General features: G+C 45.2%; 1 pseudogene across 1 annotated transcript in view; it reads right to left on the bottom strand.

Moving 5' to 3' along the window:
* Positions 1–27,113, bottom strand: part of LOC144767159 (transmembrane O-methyltransferase homolog) — a 130,904-nt pseudogene that overhangs the window by 50,176 nt on the left and 53,615 nt on the right. The window contains exon 2 of the transcript XR_013598083.1: positions 18,381–18,845. The product of XR_013598083.1 is annotated as a transmembrane O-methyltransferase homolog (transcript). The remainder of the gene's footprint in view (positions 1–18,380; positions 18,846–27,113) is intronic.

The raw sequence follows: 27,113 nt of genomic DNA, 5'->3' as shown, positions 1-27,113 counted from the left end.
TTTGTAGGCTCAGTCTATCAGACAGTGCAAGCTGTCTGGGTTCAAAAGACCTATTGTTAGCAGATCAGGATCTTATAGTGGGTCTGAAGCCTGCCCATTGCTTAGGATAGGTTGGCTTTATTACTGGCCTCCTGATGGCCTCCGTGTTAACAGAGTAATCGTTCCCGGTTGGGAACAATGATTTAGCATGAGAACACTGGGATTAGTTCTCGCTCCAGACGATAACTATTATCCTCAAGATTGTTAACTGGAGGGGGGCGTGGCTTGGCGCCCGACGAGGACGGCGGCTCTCATGTGAGCGCTCCCGGTCTGAAGGGGCTTTCGCTTCACACTTTACTTCACCACTTCCTGCAAAGCGCATTTTCATGCACCGGAGCTCACGGACACCAGCGGGCTCCTGTCGGCGGAACAAAACGAGCAGCGGAATGGTCGTTTTTTACACGTTGTAGCGGACGCGGCTGTGAGATAGCTGCGCCCGCCATCTTGGATCCTGTCACCACGGACGGCGGCGCTCCCGTTTGCTCACCATGACAGCCTACCATGGAGCCCTTCGTGCCTCCAACTACTTTGGGTGAGCCAACTTCTGCTTTTTAGCACCACCGCTGGGCACCTATCCCTCATGCCGCCTTTTTCTCAGTGAAATCAACAGCCTCCACTTCTCTCCTGACGTCCTTGGCGGCCATGTTTGCTGATTGTTGCTTCTTTACCTCAGGCACCCTGTATGCCTATTCAGCTGCAGCCCACTCTATATTATGAGAGCGTTTCATTTCTTCACGCTCTTACTTCAATAGACATCTACTACGTGAAGCTGTCCTGCGCACTGTTTTTACACGTTTTTTTTTCTCTCTACATGATCTTCTTGCATCTGTGATGTTCCTCACCAGTTAAATCTCTGCTGCACCACCATGTGCCATCCTTGCATGCCCTAGTGCAGTGCTGTTTTTTCGCTCTCAATCTCAATGTGCTGCCTCTTCAAATGACTCAAATGCTGCTCCATTTATCTGCGTAAATCCTTGGCGTTCCTGAATTCTGCGCAGACAGCTCTCTTCTTCTTCTTTTCATTTTTTTTTTTTTCTTCTTGGAGGGGAATTTGCTTGTTTCCCTCCCATCACGAACTCCTGCGCACACTTGCAGCTGTCTACAGACCAGCAGAGATTACCACTGAACTTTATTTTCTCTCCCCAATAACTCCTTTTTATGGAAAGAAAGGCAATTTCTCGCACTCCCAAGACTCCACGTCGTGTATTCATTAAGAACTCAAAAGTCTTCTCTGCATTGGCACACCTCGAGGCCTCTCAAGCGCTCGTCACTCAGATGTCGCAGTCTAGCACGGAGCGGCCTGCCCAGCCACCAGGGAAAGTCACGCAGAAACGCCTTAAAAAGGATCCTCCATCGCCATCAGGATCTACTTCGACTGTTTCCATGGAGCTTCTGCTGGAGGAAATCCGTGCCCTCAGACCTTTCATGGAGGAAACTAATTCTAAGCTACAGGTTCTCACCGATAATTGGTCTCAGATGGATGCCAGGGTGACAACAGTAGAAAAGTCTTTGACCTCTCTCCAAGAGTCGTCCTCCAAGGTCTCCCACATGCAGTCCCAGATTTCCTCCCTCCAAAAGCAGGTTGAAGAATTGGAGAACCGAAATAGACGCAACAACCTCCGTCTCTACGGCCTGGCAGAGAATTGTGAAGGGACTGACCCCATCGCCTTCTTTAAGTCTTTTTTACCCAAACTCCTTCATTTACCTGAGGGTACTACGCTTAATATCCAGCGTGCACATAGGTTGGGCCGCCTACCTTCTACTCCTTCTCCCTCTTCACGGCCGCGGGGTGTCATCATGTACTTCTTAGAGTACACTGACCTTCTCAAAGTCATTTCCGCAGCACGTGCATCACCTCGTCTTCAATGGTCAGGATCCAATCTCTTCTTTGCGCAGGATTATGCCAAAGCTACAGCAAGCCGTCGTAAAGCCTTTTTAGACATGAGACCAGAGCTTCGTGCTCTTGGAGCCAGATATGGCCTCTTTCATCCCTGCCTGTTCAGAGTTACACACAACAACAAGACCACGACCTACGAGGATCCTGTTCGTCTCCGAAGTTTCTTGAACGCTGCACAGTCATCTGACATGGACTTCTCTGGCTCCTCATCAGCTTTCCCTCCATGAATCTTGTTTTCCGTGACTTTATTGGCCTAACCAAAATTATATGTTTCATGTTTGATGTTCGCTGTTTTGTTGTTTGCCTTTCATGGGTTTCCCAGCATCTTCAGTTTATATGTTCCTTTTGACCCCTCCCTATCTTCCTTCCATCCTCGATGGATGGCCAAGTATTCTTTTTGACGTTGTTCTGTTTTCTTCTTCTTTCATTCATCTCACTCATTTATGTTTTCGTTCCCTTTTTCTTGCAGGTTTATAGTATGTTTGGCGTTTTCCCCTCGACCTGTCGGTTCGCTTGCATTGGATGCTTGCTTCCTCTGCCTGGCGCTCCCCTCCCACTCATTTTTCCTCGTCTCCTTTCCCTGGTGATCATTCCTCCCCGCCTCTACCCTCCGTAAGTATGTTTTCCCTTTCCTTCCGAATGTTCACTTTCCTCATTGCGATTTTCTCCCTTTCAAGTTCATTAGTTTCCCTTATTCCACAGGTGTCTTCCTTTCTTATTTCTCGACAACTCTTCTACTCTCAATTCCTTCCTATCATTCTTGCTACTTCACGGTCTACCTTCTCCTATTTCTTATATCACTTGCTTCTATCTCTTTCTCCTCCGCTCTATTTTCTACTCCATCACCCCTCTTTTTCTCATTTTAATGCATTGCCTTTTACTGCTTTTCCTACTTTCTTTGACTTACTTCTTCCTCTGGGTTCCTCTTGCATCTTTTTTCTGTCTTATGACATTTTCCTCCTTTCTTATTTGATATGTCTCTGAAAGTAATTACATGGAATGTTAAGGGCGTTAATTCCCCTATCAAACGACAGAGAATCCTATCTCACCTTGCACGTTTGAATGTGGATATTGCTTTTTTACAAGAAACTCATTTATCTGCTGAGGAATCTGCTAAATTGAAAAGAAGTTGGGTGGGCGATGTTTACTACTCTCCTGGGGATGGTAAACGCAATGGTGTTGCTATTTTATGTCACAAAGCTCTTTCTCATTCCCTGCTTGTTCAAGAATCAGACGCTGAAGGCCGATGGATATATGCCAAACTTTCTATCAAGAATGTTCCAATTTCTCTCCTAAATGTTTATGCCCCTACCACTGGTGATCCCACTTTTTGGCACTCATTTTCCCAGCACATCACCAGATTTATTGATGATAATTTTATACTGGCAGGAGATTGTAATCAGCCCCTAGACCCCTTCCTAGATAGGAACTCCAAAGCACACTTCATCCCTAATAAATCTCATAAATCCTTTTCTCAAGCTATTTCCCAACACAAACTCACAGACGCTTGGCGCCTTTGTAATCCAGAACTTCAGGAGTTTACTTTCTACTCTCCATGCCACCATTCCCAATCTCGAATTGATTATGTTTTTGTTACCCACAACATCGCCCAGACTCTCACTCATGCGGAAATTGGTCCAATTTTACTTTCTGACCATGCCCCCACATTAGTTCAATTGGACATCTTACCCAAATCAATAGGCCCTAAACGATGGCGTTTCAACAATTCTCTCCTGCTGGACTCTAAATTCACCACCTCCTTTACTTCCTTCTCCAATGAATTTTTCTCCCTAAACGATAACTCCCCTGTCCCTAAACACACCATTTGGGATGCCTTTAAAGCGGCGGCAAGAGATTTCATCATTGGCTTTGTTGCTAACAAACGTAAAGCTGCCCGCGATTTTACCACAGCTATTCTTTTGGATATTAAGAAATTGGAGCATTCTTATTTTACCTCCCGCTCACAGCAAACTCTAACCGCCCTGGTCAACGCTAAGATGCAATTTAACAAAAAATCTACGGACGACGCATCTTTGTACTTATTAAAATCTAGTGCCAAGTTCTACGGAGGCAAAAATAAGGCAGGCAAGATCTTAGCCAATTATCTCAAGGTGAAACACAATAAATTAAATATTGAATCAATCTACGACGCCAGCTCAAACCTCAAACATACACACGCAGACATCCTCACTGAATTCTCTACCTTCTACAAGACCTTGTACTCTTCTGAAACCCAACCTTCTTCTCACTCTCTGGACACATTTTTCTCCTCCATTCACAAGCCATCTCACTTCCCACTTGATCTTTCTCACTTAGAACTCGATATATCTCAACAAGAGCTACTCAAAGCGCTTCACACCCTCCAGAAAGACAAGGCCCCTGGGCCGGACGGCTTCACAGTAGAATTTTTTCTCCACTTTTCCAAACTCCTCATCCCCAGACTCCATTCCCTTATTGGCACCTTCCTTTCCCTGGGTTCATCCTCAGGCTCTTTTTCAGATGCCCATATCTGCCTCATACCCAAAGAGGGGAAGGATCCTCAACACTGCAAAAACTACAGGCCAATCTCCTTAGTCAATATTGACTATAAAATTTTTGCAAAGTCCCTTGCGGCACGTCTCGACCTTCTTCTTCCAGACCTCTTGGGTGAGGAACAGTCGGGCTTTGTCAAAGGTCGTTTTATTACTGATAACACCAGACTCCTCTTCAATATCCTTTCTAAATCTCGCCTCTTACCTCATCCCCTTGCGGCCATTGCCCTGGATGCCGAAAAGGCGTTTGATAGAGTCGAATGGACTTATCTATTTCACACCCTCCGTTGGTTTGGTTTTGGTCCTGTTTTTATATCATTAGTTTCACTACTTTATTCTAACCCACGTGCAGCGGTTTGTGCCAATGGCCAAATTTCTTCCTTTTTTGACTTAAAAAGAGGTGTTCGCCAAGGCTGTCCCTTATCACCCTTTCTCTTTAATCTAGCCTTAGAACCCTTCCTCTTCAAACTCCGTCAACATCCCTCCATTCATGGTTTCCAATTGTCAGATTCCCACACCAAACTAGCTGCCTATGCAGATGACATTTTGCTCTTTGTTTCCAACCCCTCCGCTTCCATTCCTGCCTTTCTCAGTGAAGTCCATGCTTATTCCCAAATCTCTGGCTATAAACTCAACAACGACAAATGCGAGATCCTCCCCTTGACTAAATTCACATTCAAACCTGATTTTGCCGCCTCTAATTTCACGTGGAAACCTTCCCACATTAAGTACCTTGGAATGCATATTACCCCTACCATCCCAGACACTGTTTCTCTGTGCATGTCCAAATGTATTCAAAAACTAACGGATCTCACATCCAAGTGGCACCCCCTTTACCTATCCTGGTGGGGTCGCCTTGACACTATTAAAATGATGTTGTCTCCCATTGTTCTCTATACCCTCTCCAATATTCCGGTCCCTGTCCCCTCCAAATTTTTCAAAAAGATCAACTCTATTTTGATGTCCTTTCTTTGGAATAAAAAGAAGCCACGAATGTCTCTACAACGTCTGATCCGTCCTAAGTCAGAGGGTGGGGTTAACTTTCCTGACTTCCCAGCCTACCACAAGGCGTTCCAATTGAGGCAAGCCTCTTTTTGGTTACAAACCCCTGACACCCCATGTCCTCTATGGGCCAAATTTGAACGCCTCCTTCTTTCTCCCTTCTCCTTCGCTGAATACCTCTCCTTCTCTCGCAAACCCACTTCTATCTCTACTCCGATTCATAAGTTCACCACTAAATTACTCCTCTCCTTCACTCACTCACCTCCTACCACCATTGCTGATTTCCTCTCTTCCCCCATATGGCATAACGCGTCCTTACTTATACGTAATAGACCCTTTTTTTGGAAAACTTGGCATGCCCGAGGTCTTCGGCGGATCTCCCAACTTTTTTCTCAATCCTCTTTCTTATCTTTTGACGCCCTTCGCTCCCTTTATGACCTACCTACTTCCTTTGCACGCAAATACCAATTACTTAAAGACACAGTCCTAACGAAATACAATGACCTCTCCCAGCCTGGTCCTCCTCCTGCTTCTTCCACTCCCACTTCCACACTTCATTCCTTCTTACGCACTACGCCAAAAGCTGCTGCTATTTACAAATACCTTCACGCTGGTGAGACTCCTAGACCTAAATCTAAAGTGGAAGAGTCCTGGGAGCATGATCTGTCTATCTCTTGGTCGGTTTCCTTCTGGGACAAAATCTGGATCAAACTTCGCAAATCTTCCAGAGCAGCAACCCTCACTCAGACTTTGTTTTTTATTTACAATAGACTCCTCTTTACACCCTCTGACCTTCACAAACGCTTCCCCAATACTCCCCATACATGCTGGTCTTGTTCGTCACCACAAGCTAATTTATTTCATATGTTATTTTTATGCACTCATGTTTGTAATTTTTGGCTACAGGTCTGGGCTCAAATTAATTTAATTTTCCGCACTTCTATCCCTTTTTCCCACACACATGTTTTTCTGGGTAGCCTCTCCCCTTGCTGGGATGACGTTGATCTAAAACCTCAGATTGTTGACCTATTACTTGCCGCTGCCTTCCAACAAATAACGGGCAACTGGAAAGACTTCTCCAAAATTTCCTTCAAGGCGTGGTGGTTTAATGTGAGCCATAACCATAGACTCGATACTGCTCATGTTTTCCCGGCATGTATGGCTACTAAACGCATGGACTTATGGACTCCCGTTACACTCTATTTGGACTCATGTAGTAAACGCTTGTTTCACCCCCCACCTCCACAACAGGAAGTTCCTAAACCTCCTTAATCGCTCGATACATTCCACTTATCCTTCATTGTACCATTTTGTTTTAATGCTTTCCAATGTTCTCATGCTTTTCATATTTTTTGCTTAACATGCTTCTCTTTGCCTTCTCCCTCTCTCTCGTCTTGTACCCAGATTCCTTTCGATTATTCTAATGCTTGCATTTGTATGATTGTATTATTCTGCTCAAAATCTTTAATTTGATATTGCATTGTATTTTGTTTTGACACCTGGTTTTCTCTCTTATCAATATCAAATAAAATTTTCTTGAACTTAAAGATTGTTAACTGGAGCAAAGCAGCCCCCATGACAGTCAAACAGTCCTGGAGTAGGGGGGCGGTATTTTGCTCGCAGTGACAGGCTGTTGTTGTGAATTCCCTGCGCGAACGAGGGAAGTGAAGCGAACAGGTGTTGGCCATTAAGATCAATAATTACGAAGACCTTTCCTCGGGATGGGGAGTGTTGCCGATACTGGCACTATGCAGGGCTGACCCGGGCCCCCGAAGGCGGCCCTCCTAAGTGGGGGGTGGGGGGTTTATCTAACCAATTATTTTGTTTTGCAGGCGGAGTTACAGGGCAATCCAGAGTCTGTAAGGTACAGAAGGGTCCCCTCTGCAGGAGCACAGTAGGGGCGTTAAAAACACGAAGACGGATCGGACATACCATCCGGCCAGTCGGCTGTTAGTAAGGAAATGGGTAAGATCAAAGAGGGCACTATTCCTTGACGAAGTAAGTGTTTTTTTCTGCGTTTTTAATTAATATCTTACTAATTTTTTAACACTGGACTCTGTGATATACAACAGAGGGATATTTTCCCTTTCACAAGGTAAAGAAAAGATGCAAATAGCCACGCAAGGGAAGGGTTACTAACTAGGGCGTGATTAATTTTTTAGTGTGTGACTACAGGAAGTGCCTCCCTCAAAAGACCATGATGCTAGTAGCTACGTAAGTATAGGTCAAGTTACACAGGATGCCAATGTACCAAAGTATGTCTTATTTTTGTTTCACGTGTGTTGTGTCACTTGTGTGCGCTTGCTTTTATACTCCCATGTGTGTCACCATGATTGTGTATCTACAGAAATGTATACAATTGTATTTTTGAGCCGCTAGAATGTATGAGATATACTGGGAAATTGATCACAATACACCCAGTTGACCTCTTGCTTTATATGTCTGAGATGGTTGCATTAATTATATGTTTTGTGTCTCGTAAACTTTTAAAGGATCTAATACAGACATCTTTGTCTCAGAGATGTAGGTCCTCTCTGTTTTGCTTTATATTTATAGTGTAGTTACTCTTATAACCCTGACGAATGCCCACGACCTATTAGGCTATTAGGAAGGGCAGAAACATGTTGGTGAAAAATATGGGGTTGCAAGGATAATATCCGGGGCCATACCCCTAAATCACTTTATGGTAATTTCTTGTATTCATACCCAAAGTACCACATGAATAAAAGGATACTTAGTGGTATACTTTGAGTTATTTTAGTCAGTAACTGTACCACTGTTTTCAAGAAAAAATATGAATATCTAAGAACTTCCTTGGGACAGCCCAACCAAGGGTGGAGTCCGCCATGGTGGTATTATCCTACCAGGGTGGGACGAGGTGGCCTATGATATAACATGTCACATTACGTGAGTGAGCCCACCTCATCCAATTCTTGGAACTTCTTTTCTCAATAGGGGACACACAAGACATAATACTGTTCTGTGCATATAAAATATTGGACCCACTTATCCAGACCTAGGGTAATTCTTCTCCAAAGGTTTCTGGTATATAGCTACCACACCTTTTTTGTGTTATATGGCTGTATTGCCACGTCAATTTGCTTGCTTCTTATTTGATGGCTCGCCTTGTCCATCTTGTGTTTGTGCCTCTCCAGGAGTATAGCCCCTTTACTTGTGTCCTTGTACTTTTTTCATTTTTCTGCACTTCTCAAGAGTACAAGCGTTTTCCATCTCTCTCTAATCTTTGGTTCTACCCGCCAAGTACCCCTGCCACACTCCCTTGTGTTGAAAGCTCTCTGTCACACGCTCCCCCCACCTGCCAATCTCTCTGCGCTCCAAGCAGCTTTCTCGCTTGTGCTCAACTAGCAGGCATCTCAACTGTGCAAGCTTTTCTTTTTCTCTACAGCCCCCTTCCACTCAGCTCCTCCACTATTTCCCACTCTGCTTCTTGTTGCTGTGCCAGTCTGGGTTTTGTCTTTTTAGGTCGAGCAGACCTACTCTCAATGCGTGAGCATTGAGAGTGTCTGCTTCAGACCTTTTGTGGCCCGTATTTAGGAGAGTGGACAGCTACCAGACGCGCGCTTTGACGATGTCAGATTTCACCTCGGGAGCGAGCGTCTGGTAGCTGCGCATGCGCGAATCAAATCCCTTGCTCACACACACACACAGGCAGCCCCTACCCCTCTGCATGCACGCACACACACACACACAGGTGCGCGCATGCACACGCAGGCATACGACACACATACAGGCACACATACAGGCACACTATCCCCTACCTCGCATTCTCTCTCAATCACACAGTCACGCATGCGCACACACATTCCCACACGCACACACGCGCGCACACACTCCCCCTCCCCCTCCCCCACCCCTCCCAGGCATACACACAGGCACGCACGCACTTCACTTCAGCCCTGGGCCCCACTCACCGACTGCGCTCTTCCGGCGGGCTCCTCTCGCGCTCCGCGCCTCACGGCGCGTCTCGTCTCCTCTTCACAATCGGGGCTCCCTCAGGTCCGAGGAGCCCCGCAACAGACGCCACACTCCTCCTTCTCCCCGGCCCCCTCCTGGGGACCCGGGCTGATTCGGACAGGCAGGGCGCTCCATGCGCCGGCAGCTCGCGGACCTCGGGAGGCGGGACTTCCGGTCGGCCGCGACCGGATTGGCCGGCCGGCCAAGAGCTTCCGGGTCGCCGCGGGACTTGTTAACACTACCGTCCCTGGTATGGCAAGGGTGGTAGTCCACATAAATGGCCACCGCAGACATAGTTCGTATGTGTGGTATTGTTTGGGTGCGATTACATGCAGCCCTCGTGTGTACCTCCGACATGCTAACATCGCGTGCGTCGACCAGGGGGTGGTGCTATGTGTGCTTGGAGTGTTTTTTCCTGTCAGGGGCATGGATGCGAATACAGAAAACGGCATTTTTCTTGTGACACTCCCGCCTGTTAACACCGTGAGAGCGCGAACGGTTGCCCACACAGTAAACCTATACCACCGTCTCCATTACGTGCGGCCTCCGGTCATACCTTGAGAGAGACGCCACGCGATCCTGTCTAACGACCCTGGCATTATGTGGGAGTATTTGGGGAACGGGACCCACGATTCTCGCACTCTGGACGTTCCCAACGATGTGCCAGCAGTGGCACGTGAAGCTGCAAAAAGCGCGTTCTAGTATCAAAGAACGGTTAGGTGGCGCGAGATGCCGACATTAAAAGACCGGTGGGCGGGGTCATAACGATTTCTGGGTTACCTGCTAATTAGAAGCCCTTGAGCAGGGTTTATACGTGTTGTGTATAGCCTAATGTGTCCTATTCTGGATACCGTAGTTTTCCATGTGTGTCCCTCATGAGCTCTTCACAGTACGGTAAATGTCAATGTTTTCAATTGGGCAACTGTCCGGTCTTCTCAACTTCTTTTTGAGGAACACTTTTCAAAGAAGGGGCATGGCGCCCAGGTGCTCATGCAATCACGCGCTCTAAACTCCCTCTTTAATTTGGGGGGCATTTTACCTGCAGGACGTGACAGGCTCACTGTAATAGGGAAATAAAAGTAAAACGATGCAAGTGAAGTTCGTATTTTCAGTTTATTGCAGGAACATGCAAGGGATCAGTGCAGTTCTAAGATCAGCCTTATCGTATTTCATAATCGGTAAATATTTCATGAGCAGCTGGTATTACGACAATATTCGAGTACATTCTTGCTCTCCCAACAGTAATTTGAACCCAGGTTTCCTGAGTTGAGCTCCAAAGTTTCCAGCAATGTTGCATAAACCTTAAAGCAATTACCAGCACCGGTAACTAGAAGTGCTAAATGTCAAGATGCACCTCTGCTGACTGTAATGCAACAAACGACAGAAAGAAAACTATGGCCCGTTCACTGAAATGAAAGGAAATAAGCACTGGCAAAGCACATAGGACCGACTTTCCAAAGAAGCATGCGCAGACCGAAAACGCTGCAGCCAGAGATACACATGCTCCAAGCACATACACACAGGCAACATGTACAGGCACAAAGCCACCAACGTAGCAGACGTGCCGCATGCATACAGGCACCCCACCTGTGCATTACAATGTGTTCAATGACACCAGTACGCGCTGCCTGTGTTTCCATGTTGTATGTGTGCTTGTGTTGCATTGCGTGTATGTATATCTGACTGCATGTGTGTTACACAGATTAAAGACTATGTGGAGCCTTGAAATTTTTTTCCATATGGTGACTCCTGTTGTGCATACAGACTAGGGTCATGCGTCATATGACAGTAAACGTGCTGCTCCGAGTGCGGGCGCGAGCCTGTCCCGGCTCTGAGCAGCACACTGGTGAAAGACAGACCAGATCTTTGAAGACGCCAGTCAGCATCTTGCTGCATACAAGGGCACCGCCGGAGTTTAGAAGAAGGATCGCACCACAGGTGGGTGCCGTCACTCACTGAGCCCTGCTGTGAAGAATGCCTGGGGGCAGGGCTTTAAGTGGACTGAAAAAACTGGGGGGTCTCTCAAAGGGGCGTGGTCAGTGTAATTGGGGCGTGGCTTTAAAACACTTACGCTAAACATCTGTCTTTAGCATAGTGTGCCACCCAACTTGTATTTTGCTGTTTCTGTCATTGCATCCAGATATTTGATGCAACAAGTAACATCATACCTACAACAAGTAAGGACTATCGGCTTTGTCAACGGTTATTAGCTGCAACTATGGCTTGTTACATATAATATTGAAAACGCTTCCAATTAAAGCTCAGGTGAACCTACCACAATGTTGCTGCTCTTGCAGTGTCGTGTGCTTGGCTTTTTTATAAGTAAAATTTAGCAGAGCGTCTTTCAAGCATATTGCATTAGAAATGCTATAGGCGTCGCATTTACGATAGTTATAACTATTAGCATTGTAAATGACATAGCTATTAATTTAGCTATTTTCAAAAACAAGACATAAATAAAAAATGTGTCATTTACAATACCAATAGCTCAAACTTTCCTAATGCGAGACCTATTGCATTGTAAATGCTTGTTTGTTAATATTTACAGCCCCCACAGAGCAAATTCCCTACGCTCCCCCTTACTAAGGCAACTCAGTGGCATTTATTTTGTAGCAAGGTGCTGTCCAGAGTGCTGTTTAGTGGAGTCTTTGCCGCAAGTGTAAAATGTATCTCAATTGTGCTGGCTTTCTGCCAAGAGACTGCATTTATACAGGGCTGCCTCTGTGTGCGAGTATATATGTGTATCGTTTTAAGATCTTGCCTGATAGACAAGAATCCACTGTCTGTTTTGAAATGTAGTGTCAACGTTAAAGCTGGTTGACTCCATTGTCAGTCCCAAATGCTTACTTCTTAGTCGTTCGTTTATGTGGGCTTTCCTTTCTCTTATTGTCTTTGTCTCTCCCCTGGATTATGGATGAATTCCTGTTCATTTTTCAGGTGCTTTTTTTTGTTTACATACTCAATGAGAATGCATGTGTTTACCAGCTGTCTCCCTACTATGTTGTTCTTCCAATCTCCATGCTCCATGTTGCGTTATCTCTCTTTTGCCCGTTTGCTTCTCCACTGCTTGCTCCCGAAGTTCTATCGCCCATTTACATCGCCTCCCACAACACGCTTGTTTCTCTCTTTGCTTCATTAGCTTGCTTTTCTCCCAGCGTCCTCTATGTTCCTCCCGCACCCGAGCTCCATGTTGCTTCTCCTTAAACTCCTCTGTGAATCTGCCTGATCCCCTCCAAATGGTTCTGCACCCGCACTCCATGTTCCTGCCTCTCACCCGTATTTCCTCCTTTGAGCCTGACTCCCAGGGAAGCTGAAGATAATTGGCTCTGCTCTGCCAGAAAGCAAATGACCTGCAAGAATTTCAATCAGGCCCTCTGCTTTCTTGTACTGAAATGAAAGACTTCTCACTCTGATGTGTACCACCAGCAGTAATCCTTCTCTTTCAGACCCACTGCAGAATGAACAGGGCGGGACTGGGAACCCAAAGCAGCCCTGGCGATTTTGAAGGACCAACCCACTGGGGAGGAGATGGGGGTGTTATGCAAGTGTGAAGCACTGCTGCTTTTGTTACCGGGGGTGATAATGCGGCACTGCTGGAAAAACGGCTCCCAGTAACAACAAGCATTGGCATAGCCAATAGGTCTCGCCTTTGGGACCTTATAAGTATTTAGTTATGCAGCACAATATACTTACTGCAACAACATTAACTGTTACATGGCTAAACATATATAAGGTCCCAAAGGCGAGACCTATTGGCTATGCCAATGCTTGTTTCATCTGTCATTGGAGTGAAGGCCTGCTAGTGACTCGCTCATGTAAATGTGCTCTTCTATGTGCATTTCCAACTCCTAGCGCTAGCATCCCAAGTTTATGCTTTAAATATTTCTGTGTGTATCATGTGTGGTAAATGAGTGATGTGCATAAGTGAGTCAATTTAAGAAAGGCCTATGGGGATCCAGTTTGGACACACTAAGCCTGGCCTTTGTACGTGATGGTGAGATTGTTTTTGTCCTAGACAGTGGAAGTGTGTTATCAACATTTTCGAAGCTGAATGGAGAAGACCAAGATATTGATGTGACATGAGTGGAGATAGGGCTCCTTTAGAAATTGGATTAGGCCTTTTGCTTAGCAAAGAGCTGCCGATTAGTCTTCCGGAAGCCTGCCATTTGGTAGACCGCAGGGATGAAAGATGGGACTGGAAACAATGTTGGTCAAGGTAAGGGGAGCATTTAGGCGAGGTTCAGCTTTTTGTTTTTACCCCAAAACTGTTCTGACAAAGCAGACTGTGGATACACATCTCCTTTCTGATTTTGCAGTATTAAAGCAAGACCACAGTACCCCACTTGTTATTTCAGTTCCATGTTTTCAATGAACAAAGAAAGTAGTGCCTCACAGAGTACTCAGACGGCTACTGTGCAACCAGAACTGAGCTGAGTGGGCATCACATGCGTATGACCTCAGTTTTGGGAAAGCGGTATATCTATCCTGAAGTTCCTATAAGCCTGTCTGTCTGCTGAGAGAGGGAAGGAATCGGTCAACCCTGCGGACAGCACGGCTTTCCACGAGGATCGAGGTGCAACGTGCCCCAGTGTCTGTGGGGTGCCCAAAAAAAGAAGCCAGAAGACAGAAATCTGTGGACCCCTATGTTGGCAGGTCTGCAGTCTCTCCATGGCAGTTCTCTGTGGAAACCACAAAGATTAGGAACATGATTGCCAAGGCCTGGCAGGGTACATGAATACAAATCAAGATCCGCCTGTGCATGGCCGCATCGCAAGCAGAGTATCAGCCTGTGTATTGCCACATCAGCACCAAAGACTTGGCCTCTGCATAGCTGCATTACAGTCAGAAGGACCAACCTAAGCAAGACTTCAATGACTGTCCCTTGCAGGGCCTCAACTACCTGTGACAAACAGAAGTACTGACTGCGTCTACAGGGCAGGCTACCCAGCAGCCATTGAGGGTCACCTAAACTGAGCTGCCAATTGGTGCACTACAACCCAAAAGGAACAAGCCAGATGGCTGCCCCGAGGACTTATCCACTATATGTGGTAAAAACTTAAGACTGGGTCATAAGAAACTGAGTGCAAGCTCATCAAGTAGTGAGAATTACACCGGACCTCTAATCACACTAATGTCTTAACCTGAAAGGAGAGACCATCTCGATAACAAGAGAGCTGGGGGGAAATAGCTGTTAGTGGCTCAGCACTGTGGGATAGCGTTCAGGGACACTAAATTGTATTTGGGTATGTTGATATGCAGCATTACCTTATACTGTGCATCAAGTACTTAAATAAGCACAGGGCTGGCATTAGTTTATTGCACTGTTGCCTGATTGTCGAGCTCTTAGCTGGAGCACCTCCACACTACATCCTTGAGAGGCTTATGACTGCTCGCCATTGGTACCTAAAGGCAATGCAAATGGGTTTTAAAGGAACGGAACAGCAGGGAGAAGTTAGAAAAGATATAACTGTGCAAGGCGTAGGGTTAAGGTTGAAAGACTATAGTAGGAAAGGATGCATCATTGAACAGGAATGGATGAGCAGAAACTGGTGGTATACCAATGTCCGGGCTCTGAAGGTTCAACAGATACGCTGAAGGGTAAAAAATAAACACACCAAAGCTACATGAAGAACTGTGGTCGAAATGCAATCCCAAAAAGATTGAAGGTAATGATGATGCAAAAAGGGTGGAACATTCTATGTAGTGTGTAAAAGAGTTTGTGAGAGCGATTGAGGAAAGTTTGGGGAAACAGCGAGTTTAACTGTGAAGGTATATTAAAATGGGGTGAAGAGTGGAAGCACAGGGGACAAAGACAAAAGGAATGCACGGAAAATGTGTAAGTGTGGCAGTGATAAGTATTTTTGCAATTTCTGAAGGATATTCTGTAGTGTAAGCAGTGTGTAACATGTGTGATTGAAGAGGACACCTAGCAAGGTCCTGCATGGGTCAAGGTTCTTTAGAAAGATGTATTATAGGAAAGATACCTGATAAAAATGAGGAACTGTGTTTGGGAGAAGTTGAAGGAGATGAGGAAAGTACTAAGAATGAAGTGGTAATGAATTTCGTGAACATCATCATGAGGAAGGATCAGCGTCTCTAAACTGACAACCACTTCCAGAGTTTGTTATGACCTCTTGAAACGAATAACTATTTTGAGTGAAGGAGCTAAAAGTCAAGGCGGATAAGGAGGTTATTCTAGTTATATGTATCGAGATTTTAAAACAGAAATTCAGTTTAGAGAAGCAAAGATTGTGGGGGGGAAAATATGTATCGAAGAAAAATTATGAACTGTTATTGTGACCACACCGTAAGGTTGGATCCCAAAGCTAACCTTCCGGTCCAGCAGTGTGGGGAGCAGACATTTAATGAAGGTTCCGAAATGAAGGAATTTCAGCAAGTGTTTGGATTTTTTAAAGGTTGTGTATATCGGATTAAAATGCAAAAAGGAAGTATTCCGGTGTCACAAAAGGTATGTAACATACCAGCCTGCTTAAGAGACGCCGATAGAAAAACAATCAGACTGGCTATGTGAAAAAGGTATCACTGACCAGCAAAGGCCAGCTAATGGATTAGTCGAGTTGTAACGGCAAGAAAGAATGAGGGCCTCAGTTAAAGTTTGGCAGATGCAGCACATCTATCAAACTCGCTCTTCCTCAGCTCGACTCAGAACTGGAGGAGGCACAATGTTTCACAATACCAAGCCTCCCCTGGCTCTGCCTTTGGAACCTTTGATTGAAGGCTCTTCTGTCACTGAGCTGTTGAACAATGTACAACTGAATGTCCAGTCTACTGACAGTGCTGGTTCTGTCGTATATTTTTTGTATCCTGGACTTCCAGGGATAACCCCCAATGGTTAACCAAAGAAATTACCCCAACACGTCAGGGGAATTGTCGTGTGTTTTCCAATAACAAACGTCCGCTTTTGATGCACATTAAATATGACACCCACTTAGAGAAGATTCAGAGCCTTCAGCAGCACCACCAAGGCAGCAGAGGTATCCACCTGACTTGTTGAGCTCTCTAAGAATGGTGGGTAGTCTTCTGTCAGGCACGGACGACATCCCTTCTCTGACCTGGCAGACCATCCACCATACTCTCAATGAGGCCCAGAGACTCTGCAGTGATTTGGGCATGGTGAATATGTATCGCCTACATAATACTGGGGAAATGGTTAAATTGACTGGTGTGCAAGATAATTTCTACGCTTGAGACTTCTTGTGGCACCAGATCAGGCTGTATCCTGGTAAATTACCAAATTCATTTCACCAGGATCATTCAGGATTTGCAGGATGCCTTTTGGCTTGGTGTCAGTGTCCCAGACGTGAATGCAACAATGCAGTACCGGAACTGTATTTTTAAAAATAATGTTTTATTGTTGGGTAACGGTGTTCAAGAATATGAAAAGCAGTTGAGTCTTAAAAATTCTCAAGGACTGAGGCTTAATGCTGGAGTTAGACAAAAGCAAATTTTGAGACAAAAGGTGGATAACCTTGGACACAAAATCAGTGGAAATTAATAAGACCCATGGAAACGACAATGTTAGAATCTCTGACATGAATGAATAAGGAACAAATGTTTTTTTGTGGCTGATTGGATTTAAGTTGTACATCCATGTTGGAAAGATTTCATGTAAGTAAGAAATGTATTTTGATTATAGATGCCAGTATAACAGGATTTGGAGCAGTGTTAGAAGGGAATGAAGGAAATGTGGCCACAGAGTTTGTGTCTGGACTTTTGATCGAGCTTGAACAAAAGTACAGTGTAACTGAGAAAGAGGCATTGATGGGATTTTGAGTAGTGAAGAAATTCAGAACCTTGCTTTACATAGAAGTGTTATTGAACAAACAGGTCTAGGGAAGAAAATCGAGTGGCAGATTGTAGATACGGGCAAGATATGGGGAGAATAAACTTGTAGGTGGAGATAATGATGTCAGAATTTCACAACGGTATAGTAACAAAGAGCGGAATGAATGGAAGAAATGGGCCTTAAGGAAGCATGTGTAAGAGAAACAAATACTGGATAGGAGAGGTGAATTATGGCTCAATGATGGAGTGGCTACACCACCATGAACTTTGAGAGACAGAATTGTAAAAGAGTCACATCATGATCACCTTGAACAGACAAAATCTAAACACAGAATAAGGGAGGATTACTCGTGGCGAGTATAAAGGAATGTGAAAGATTGGGTTGTAGTGTGGTTTTGGTTAACCTTATACATATATGTTTGGTTATAAGTGTGCTGTAGTGGGAGTGTTGCTGAAGTTTGTCTAGTCAGTGATCTTTACCAATTTTTCCTTTGTGCTATTTGAGTGATCGGTATATGCACTGTCCACCTCTGAGTAAGTCTATAAGGGAGCTACGGCTATGGAGTTTTGTTACATCCACGGCATCCCTTTAAGTCAGTCTGTCTTTGGAGTTTTGGGTAGATGCTGATTTAGTGTATTTTGTGTGTCCTTGGAGAGTACATCGTTTCATGAGGAGTCGATTTCTGTTGTGACGTTGGTACTGTCCAACTCCATGGTGTTTTGGACTGCATTGGATGTGTGTGAATTGCTCAGGCCAAAATGTTCTGTTGGTGGCTGTGCTTGTTTATTGTTATAGTTGACAAAACTTTTGTGAGCTTTGTGATGCCCAGCTATAAAACACATCTGAGCTGTGTTGTATGTGGTTTGTTGGATGTCATCTGTTTCCTAAGTTCTGTGGCTTTTCTCTAGAAGCTAAACCTTCTAATGCACAGATACCTCTATGGAATTCCCTACATTGGAACATCAGTAACTTACATTGAGTTACTTTTTCCATTTCAGAATGAACATATGCCTTTTTAGTTGACAACAGCCTGCAGTTCCCACTGATTCATTGAAAAATCTCATGCTCTTTTCTGTCTCATGTTGTACATGCTTAACTTTGATACCATCTTCTCACAATGCCTCAGTACCTTTCTAAGGTCCCAGAAGGTTTCGGGAGACTCGGGTATACTCCTTTCCATGCCCCGGTTCCTTAATCCATTCTTCAAATGTCTGCAGGACACTCTCGGGCTGACCATGCACTGAGTTGTTCATCACATAGCAGCAGAGAAGCTTCTCCCCACCTGGAGGATCCGGACACGATCTCCAGCCCTTCCATGGAATTAGTGTCTGGCATAATTTAAGCAGATGGTGCCTGTATCGGAATGCAATCACAGCAGCACAAAGCGGAAGCAAGCTCCTGTTGATGGTTATGCCCTGGAGAAACATTCAGGCAGCAGGTGGGCGATTCACCACAAAGTCACTGAAGAGGTTCAAGCAAGCAGCGATTGAAATAGACACTTTCACTCTTAAAAGTACTCTTTCTCTTCAAAGCTGCTCTTAGTCAAACTCGGTATATGGGTAGCTGTAGCTCCCTACACAACTTCAGCTAGTACCTGGAAATTTAAAGAGAAAGGTAAAATCAAGTTAGAAAGTCATTGAAAAGTGTCCTGTACACAAAGAGACATTAGTTCTTACTTATTATTCGGTTCTTGGCTATTTAGGTCCTTTTTCATCTAATGAACTTAGCACTGGTAAAATGGCTGAAACATATTGAACCCAGGTGTGGCTCTGCATTTAAAGGCCAGGAAGGTGACCAAGAGAATTCTTTTTTTTTTTTTTTAGAACACAGAGCTACGACAATATTCTGGGGGAAAGCCACACCATTACTTCAAAATTACATAAAAATTAAACAGCAGGCCGGTGTATCAAAGCATTGTTTGTCAGGTGTTTAAATCAAAATTTAAAAAAATAACTCCCAAAAATATATATGTGAGAAGGAAGCAATGTGTCAAAACACAATGAGAATGTTTTAAATGAGTATGGATACCACAAAAATAAACAAGCATTTGCAATGCAATAGGTCTCGTATTAGGAAAGTTTGAGCTATTGGTATTGTAAACGACACATTTTTTATTAATGTTTTATTTTTGAAAATACCGAAATTAATAGCGTTGTCATTTACAATGCCAATAGTTATAACTTTTGCAAATGTGACACCTATAGCATTTGTAATGCAATATGTGTTGTATTTACGTGACTTACATGTATTGATATTACAAACAACAATGGGTTTTATTTTTTTTTTAATAATTAATACTTAAATTAAAGTTATTATAATTTATAATGGCACTAGCTTAAAGTTAAAGCCTTACACCTCCCGATTGCAGGCATTCCAAGACACTGCCCTGTTGAAATTACTGATGACTTTCAATGTATTCTCCCGCCCCAATGACTTATCTGAGGCAACAACTTGTCTCCAACTTCTAACTCCTCCAATCACCGAAGGTGGCAAACAGCACTGTGGCTGGAGTGCTTTAAAGAAACTAAAATACACAAAGGTTGAAATCTGCGATGTACAAAATATCTTAAGCAAGGGCCACTATTCTCTTCAGAAAAGTGACAGAGCATGGAACTTGCAAGGTAATAAACAGAGATTTCTCAAATTATATTGTACTGTGGTAACATTGAATAACACCTTGCAACTTAATGTAATTAATGCATTTCTTAGAGTAGAGCCTTCAAATTACATTTTCTTGATCCATATTTATTTTTAATGCCATTTTCAAGTTTCCCAAACAATAGTGAGAGTTCAACAACGAAGTCACTAGCCGTATATGAGGATGCGTTCAGACCAGTGCCTTACAAACTTTAGAACCACAACCCACTTTTCAGAACGACAAACTTTTGTGAACCACCTATCTTTAATGGCTATGAGGCAGGCAATATTTTTAATGTAACAAAAGCATTGAGCGGCAGCACAACGTCATTTTCAGACCACACATTTTCTATTGAAATAGCCACTAAATTTGTAGACATAGTTTGACTGATTAAACTATATTGCACACACATGCTAATGTGTGGAAATTGGGTTTCAGAGGATTTTTATCATTAGTGCATCACCAAGTCTTGCTTTGCTTTGATCCGATTAAAATCTTTGCTACCATCACACTGCAGAACTAGAAAAAAAACGTGCTTGATTCTGAACGCGAGCAGTTCATTTAGAGGTATTTAAATGTTGTTGCACTACAATAATCATACAGCATTTCTGTTCACATTCCCTGTACTTCAGCAAGATTGTCACATATTATACCTTACTTTTCTTTCTCAAATTGCAAAGTTAGAGTTTATAAACAACAATGTGTTAGATCAGCAATTTATCAGAAGACATATCCTGTCATTTGACCGATCTTTGAAGTGCAGCAAATGTAACGAATTAAATACAGAGTTTAAAGGCATCTTTATGTATGTCTTGTACTTTCACTACCTACCAAAAAGGCGAGTAGCAATTCAGTTTGGAAAACACTGACTTCGATGAGTGACCATATCACACCGGAAATGCACTGAGCGACTAAGTTTAATGACTTAATTGTGGCAGACATTTTACATCAGCACAAAACGGCTACGGTAAAAGAAAAATTGAAGTTGTCATTTTCTTCCCTAAGTGGCATCTCCCACCTTACGTGTCTCTTTCATCACCATTAGGAAGAAGATGCCACCACTTTAATTAATCCCATTAAACTGGATCACAGTAACACTTGCCTTTAGTTCTCATCTTGAAAAAAACAGAACGTGAATTCCTCCAATCTTTACTCGCTCTCCTACTCTTTACTATCATTACAATGAGTCAGACACATTTCTTGCAATGCATGTATTTGCAATATAACCTCAAGGCGAGGCAGAGAGTCCCTTTGCATTTACAAAGCAAGTGTATGTAAACTAATTGAATTGGCTTCCGACATAGGTTTTAAACACACATGGCGTCTCATCCGCCCTCCTGGAAAGGTTCCCAGTTGCCTTTACGTGCACTTCGAAAACTGTTCGAGTGCTGGCTCGGCCGGAGACTAGCAGGCTATATTTTCCCTAGGAAGTATTTTTTGGTTTGCAAACCGCTCATAAACAGTGTGATTTTGTTATTTACGCGCAGGCTTCAGTCTCCAACAAGCTTTCATTAGTAGTTACAATAACTCACTGAATATCAAAAATACCCTTTAAAGAAATATCACGGTTATATCATCCACCAATATGTTTTGGTAAGTGCCCAAAGACAATACTAGAACACTTCGCCTGTGATTGTACAAGAGGGACTTAAGAGAAGGCAGAACTGAAGTTGTAAAAGGAGCTAGCAGATCGAATCCCAGCATCTCTGGGTCGATTCCTGTAGCCCTGAAGGTGGACACAATAATAACACACTTGCAGCATGTGGTGTGAGAAATGCAACTGACGCACAATGGTCACTGAAAACATCCGAACATAGTTAGCAATAGATCTACCAGGCACTCAACTTTCTAAAGAATCTATTCCCCATATCTTGACACAACAGAATTATCAGGATCGAAAACGTGACAGCGTTAATGGGCTTCAAATACCTTATCTTCTCAATGTATAGTGCAGTGAAGGGTTTATTTAACAATGGTCGATTTGATGGTTACATTGAACTGGGGCGATGATAAAGGAAGACTGTCATAATCTTGTATAAACAAAGTAAACTTTTAAGCTAGCAATCCTATTACAGGGCTTTTCGTTTATTGGAGTTTCACTCTAAGATATACGAAAAAACATAAAAACATTAGAGCGAATGACTTTAATCAAATGTTTAAGCCCTTGACGCATGCAAATGCGGAAAGCGTCAGGTGGGTAGCAATTCTGGCCCAAAGATTTGAAAATGTTGGGCTCGTATAAACGTGTAGAAATGGTGAAAATATGCAGACACTGAGCACAGTCATAATCAGAAAACAGAGCGATGTGATGGATTGAAAGCGTGGGAAGCCAACATCCTGCAGTGGAGGGAACAGATGTGCACAGATGTTCAGGGGAATGATATATTGCAGCAAAGTAATGAGGCGGTGAGCTGACTGATCTTTAGAAGCACCGTTGAAGCAAGTGACAAGAGGAAAAGTTCATGGGTGTTCTGCATCGCCTGTGAAGCGAAGCGAGATCGATCAGAATGAGGGAAGTACTGAAAGGCTCTGACAAGTTGCATGTGTTCCCACTGAGTCTAGAAACATTGAGTGGACACGTCATGAAGGTAACAAGTACAATAAAAACTCACCGCCGCAGCCCGGCTTGTACAGGAAGCCAGGCAACCTGTGTTGGGACGGGGGCGGGGCCGCAAAAAGACAGGAAGCAGACGGGAGCCTACCCCGCGCTCCTGTGCTGCAGCGCTCCTGTGCCCGTCAGCCGGAAGATTGCCGGAAGATTTGCGTGTCAGCTAGCGGGGCTCCCGTGCTCGTGGAGAGCCCAGCCTGCTGCTGAGGATGACCCGCTGCCTGCCGCTGCCTGCCGAAGGAGAGAGGGACACACGAAAAGAACTCGGTGAGTGGGGTGTGAGGGAGGGGGGGCATGTGTGCGCGCGCACGCGTGTGTGTGCGTGTGTGTGTGTGCGAGTGTGTGCCTGTGTGTGCGCGTGTGTCTGTGTGTGTGTGTATGTATGCATGCATGCATGCGTGTATAAAAAGATCCGATGACTGGTGGGGGGATGTAAAGTGAAAGTAAGCAGCGCGCGTGTGGTGGCTGGCTGTGTGCGCACGCGTGGACGGAGGTGACGTGCGCGTTCGCGCACCCAAATCCGGCCGCTTTCAAGCTCGTAACACCCTCTTGTCCTTCCTCCCCTCGAGACAGACAACATTAGGTCTCCAGCTGGACACCTGCATCCTTTGGATGCAGTTTACCAGCTCGACCTAAAAATAGGTGTTCTGTATTTCCGTAACTCCATTTTCACCTTTTGGAGGAACTACATTTGACCTCTTCTCTCTACGGGGTCTTTAGGGATTGAATATCTGATTGATTAATTATATTATTATTAAACGCTCCTGAGGCTCAGCCGGGAGACGCTACTCAGATCAAGCACTTTGCTCTGTTTTTAAAAATTGTATTTTGATCGCGCGCTGATATGCTAGTGCGCAGACCACTTTGATAATCCTCCTGAGGCACAGCCGGGAGACGCTACTTAGATCTAGCACTTTGCTCTGGTGTTAAAAAAATTTGTATTTTGATCGCTTTTTTACAATTTCACTCACCCCTCCTGCTATACGAGTGCTGTGTGCAGGCACCCCTTTTTCCAGCATAACGAACGCTGGAAAGGGCGAAATCGCCGTTCTCCACTACCGCCATTCCCCTTGTCCTGACTGGGCCACGCCCACTCCGAGGCCACGCCCCCCCCCTCCTCACATCCTCATAAAGATGTGCCTGTACCGGAAGCGCAGCGGACGAGCGCAGCGGGCGCGCCGATTGCACGCCAAAGGCGCGCTTAAGGCAAGCTCGTCTGTGCTCGTCCGCGATCAGGACGCGACCGGGGCCGGCCCTCATCTCTGTCCTACTAGCCATATTTCCGCAACATACACTCGGAAGGAGCTAGCTGCTGTCACTGAAACCCCCCCATTGTGCAACATGCCTTCCCCCCCCCCCCCATTGCTCGGCACCAGGCCCTTGTCTGCACTATATGCAATTTCTCCCTCCCTGTCCTAGACACTCCTATCAGGACGGCCCTCGCCCTGAACCACTCCTCTTTACGCATAGCCCAATCTTCCGTGATCCTCAGAGCTGCATTGATCAACTGCAGATCACTGAGCAAGCACGCCATTGACATCTGGCAGTCCCTTCGAGACAACAGCTGGGATCTGCTTTTTTTAACGCCAACGTGGCTGAACGACACCACGAATCCTGCCATCTCCCTTGCTCTGCCGGAGGGCTACAACATCATCTGTGCAAACAGACCCAACGGTAAAATAGGAGGTGGTGTTGCCCTAATCCACAAGTCCAAATGGACTGTCACTCTTCCCCCATTTGAACAAATTGACTGTATCGAAGGCTTACCCTTCAGCGTCCAAACCTCCCCTTCCTCCTCTTGCTCCGGAATTCTTATCTACCGTCCCCCGCATTCCAACACCTCTCATCTACTGGCTCTGGCAGACTATCTCATCCAGCTTAGTACACGCTACGCCAACTTCACCGCTTTAGGAGACTTTAATCTCCACGTCAATAACGATTCTTGCGCACATAGCAGCAATTTCATCTCTACGCTAGCCACTTGTAACCTAGTCCAACTAATTACCTTACCCACGCATAAAGCTGGTCACACCCTAGATCTGATCTGCTCCAATCTACCTTCCATCCGAACCTCTCCCCCCACTCCGGTCATTTGGTCGGATCACTTTCTTATTCCTTTTGAGATTGACATTCCCTCCCACATCAGACCCGTTATCACCCCCAAATCATCTGGCAGAAACTGGAGTCGCATCACCCCGGAAATGCTCCTGAAACATAAAAAAAAAAACTTTCCCCCTTTTTCATCTGACCTGGACTCACAGATTCACAACCTGGACGCATGGATTATTCAGGCCTTAGATACACTAGTCCCGCTGAAACCCACCAAAACCTTTAGGGCGGCACCATCAGCACCCTGGTACTCAGACGAGCTCCGGCAGAAAAAGGCCTCCTGTAAATCCCTCGAACGCCTCTGGAGACAAAATTACTCCTTAGATAGTAAAACCACCTATAAATTAGCCCTCAAGGAATACCGGAGAATGATCGAGAAGCACAAACGGGATTACCTGGCCTCCAGAATCAAACTAGCCAGCAATGGCGCCAGAGAAATTTTTAATATAGTGAGATCTTTCACGAACCCCAATGCGCTGACTCGCACCCAGCCCGCCTCCCAGTCGCTCTGCGACAAACTCTCCCAATTCTTTGAGGACAAAATTGAGGCTATCTTCTCCTCCTTCCCCACCCCTAACACAGAAGGGCGACAAGAGGAAATTATCACCTCCTCTCCCCTGCAGCCTACCCTACTCGAATTTGCCACTATTTCTGAAGCTGATTCCATGGCAGAACTCCTCAAGTGCAAATCAGGCTCACCTAACGACCCTTGGCCAGCCAAACAAAACAAAAATCTTGCACCCGTCCTAAACCCCCATCTCAACCTCATCTGGAACGACTCCCTCAGAACAGATTGTTTCCCGTCCAAATGGAAACATGCCTCCCTAGTCCCCATCCTAAAAAAACCCAACCTGGACCCAGATGACCCCAGCAACTACAGGCCCATTTCTCTCCTGCCCGCCCCAGCCAAGATCCTGGAAAAACTGGTTCATTCTCAGCTGTCCAATTTCATCGAAACCAATGGGCTACTCCACGACTCACAGCATGGTTTCAGATCAGGCCATAGCACCGAGTCGGCCCTCGTTGAAATGGCTGACACGGTAAGATGGACGCTTGACCGAGGGTCAAGGGCGGTGTTAGTGCTGCTGGACCTTTCAGCAGCATTCGACACCGTCTTTCACAACATTCTGCTGAAAAGGCTGGAGAACATCGGGCTGGGTGGTGCTGTACTGAAATGGCTCTCTTCCTACCTCTCAGACCGCACACACCAGGTCTTCACTCCCCCGCACACTTCCCCTGCCAGACCACTTAAATGGGGAGTTCCACAGGGCTCCTCCTTGAGCCCGCTCCTTTTTAATGTCTACTTCACCCCCTTGGCCAAATTGATTGCCCAGACGGGGATCAAATCTACCTCCTACGCTGACGATATTCAGCTTCTCTTCATCTTCGACTCCCCTTCCGCTTCGGCCATTGACCCACTGAAATCCTGTCTCAGAGATATCTCGAAGTGGATGGATGCCAACTCCCTCCGACTCAACGCTGGGAAAACAGAGATCCTATTCTTTAATTCACCATCCCCCCTAGATTCTAACATGTGGTGGCCGGAAGACCTGAGCCTAGCCCCCACCCCCAAAGACTCGGTAAGAAACCTTGGAGTTCGTTGGGCTAACCAACTCAGCTTCAACAAGCAGGTCCAAACTGTAGCAGCCTCCTGCTTCGCTAAAATCAGGACCATCAAACGACTCATCAACTATCTGCCGGCGGACTGCCGTACAACTGTGATCCAGGCATTGATAATATCCCATCTGGACTATGCCAACGCCCTCTACCTTGGTATCACAGCAGGCCTCTGCCATAAACTGCAGACGGTCCAGAATGCCGCCGCTCGGCTGGTGGAGAATATTCCTGCTAGGCACCACATCTCCCCCCACCTCCGCAAACTGCACTGGTTGCCTATAGATAAAAGATGTGTGTTCAAGGCCATGGTACTGGCCTTCAGAGCATCAAAAGGCAGTGGGTCGGCACATCTAAAAAACATTCTGCGACCTTATGCCAACTCCAGGACTTTACGATCCAACACACTTCATTTCCTGGAAATTCCCCGTTTCAAACGTTCTCGGGCAGGCGGAAAAACCTTTGAGGTTTGCACCTCTCAGCGCTGGAACAAGCTCCCTCTAGCCTTCGTACCTGCCAGACAGAATCTGCTTTTCGTAAATCCTTGAAAACACTCCTCTTTTTCTCTTAAATCTGGATTTCGAACCCCGTGGCCTCTACTTTTCTTTGTTTTCGGAAGTTCTTAGCGCCGGGACGCCCCGTTGGGGCCGCTGCGCGCTTTATAAAATTCTCAAATAATAAATAAATAATTATTTGGATTTGGACAAATATTACCTTCTTGACACATTGCTTTCTTCTCACATATATGTTTTTGGGAGTTGGTTTTTCGTTTCTGTCTAGGAAGTGCCAATGATGACACAATGAGCTAATTGGTGAGTACCTGCCAACTGCTCCTAGGGTGTTGACTACGTGAGGCACTTCCTTGACACACCTCACTTTTTTTTATTTGAACT

Source organism: Lissotriton helveticus, chromosome 7 (assembly GCF_964261635.1).
Source record: "Lissotriton helveticus chromosome 7, aLisHel1.1, whole genome shotgun sequence".
NCBI classification, from domain to species: Eukaryota; Metazoa; Chordata; class Amphibia; order Caudata; family Salamandridae; genus Lissotriton; species Lissotriton helveticus.
The sequence above is the reverse complement of the archived record's forward strand: the minus strand, read 5'-3'. Positions and strand labels throughout refer to the sequence as shown.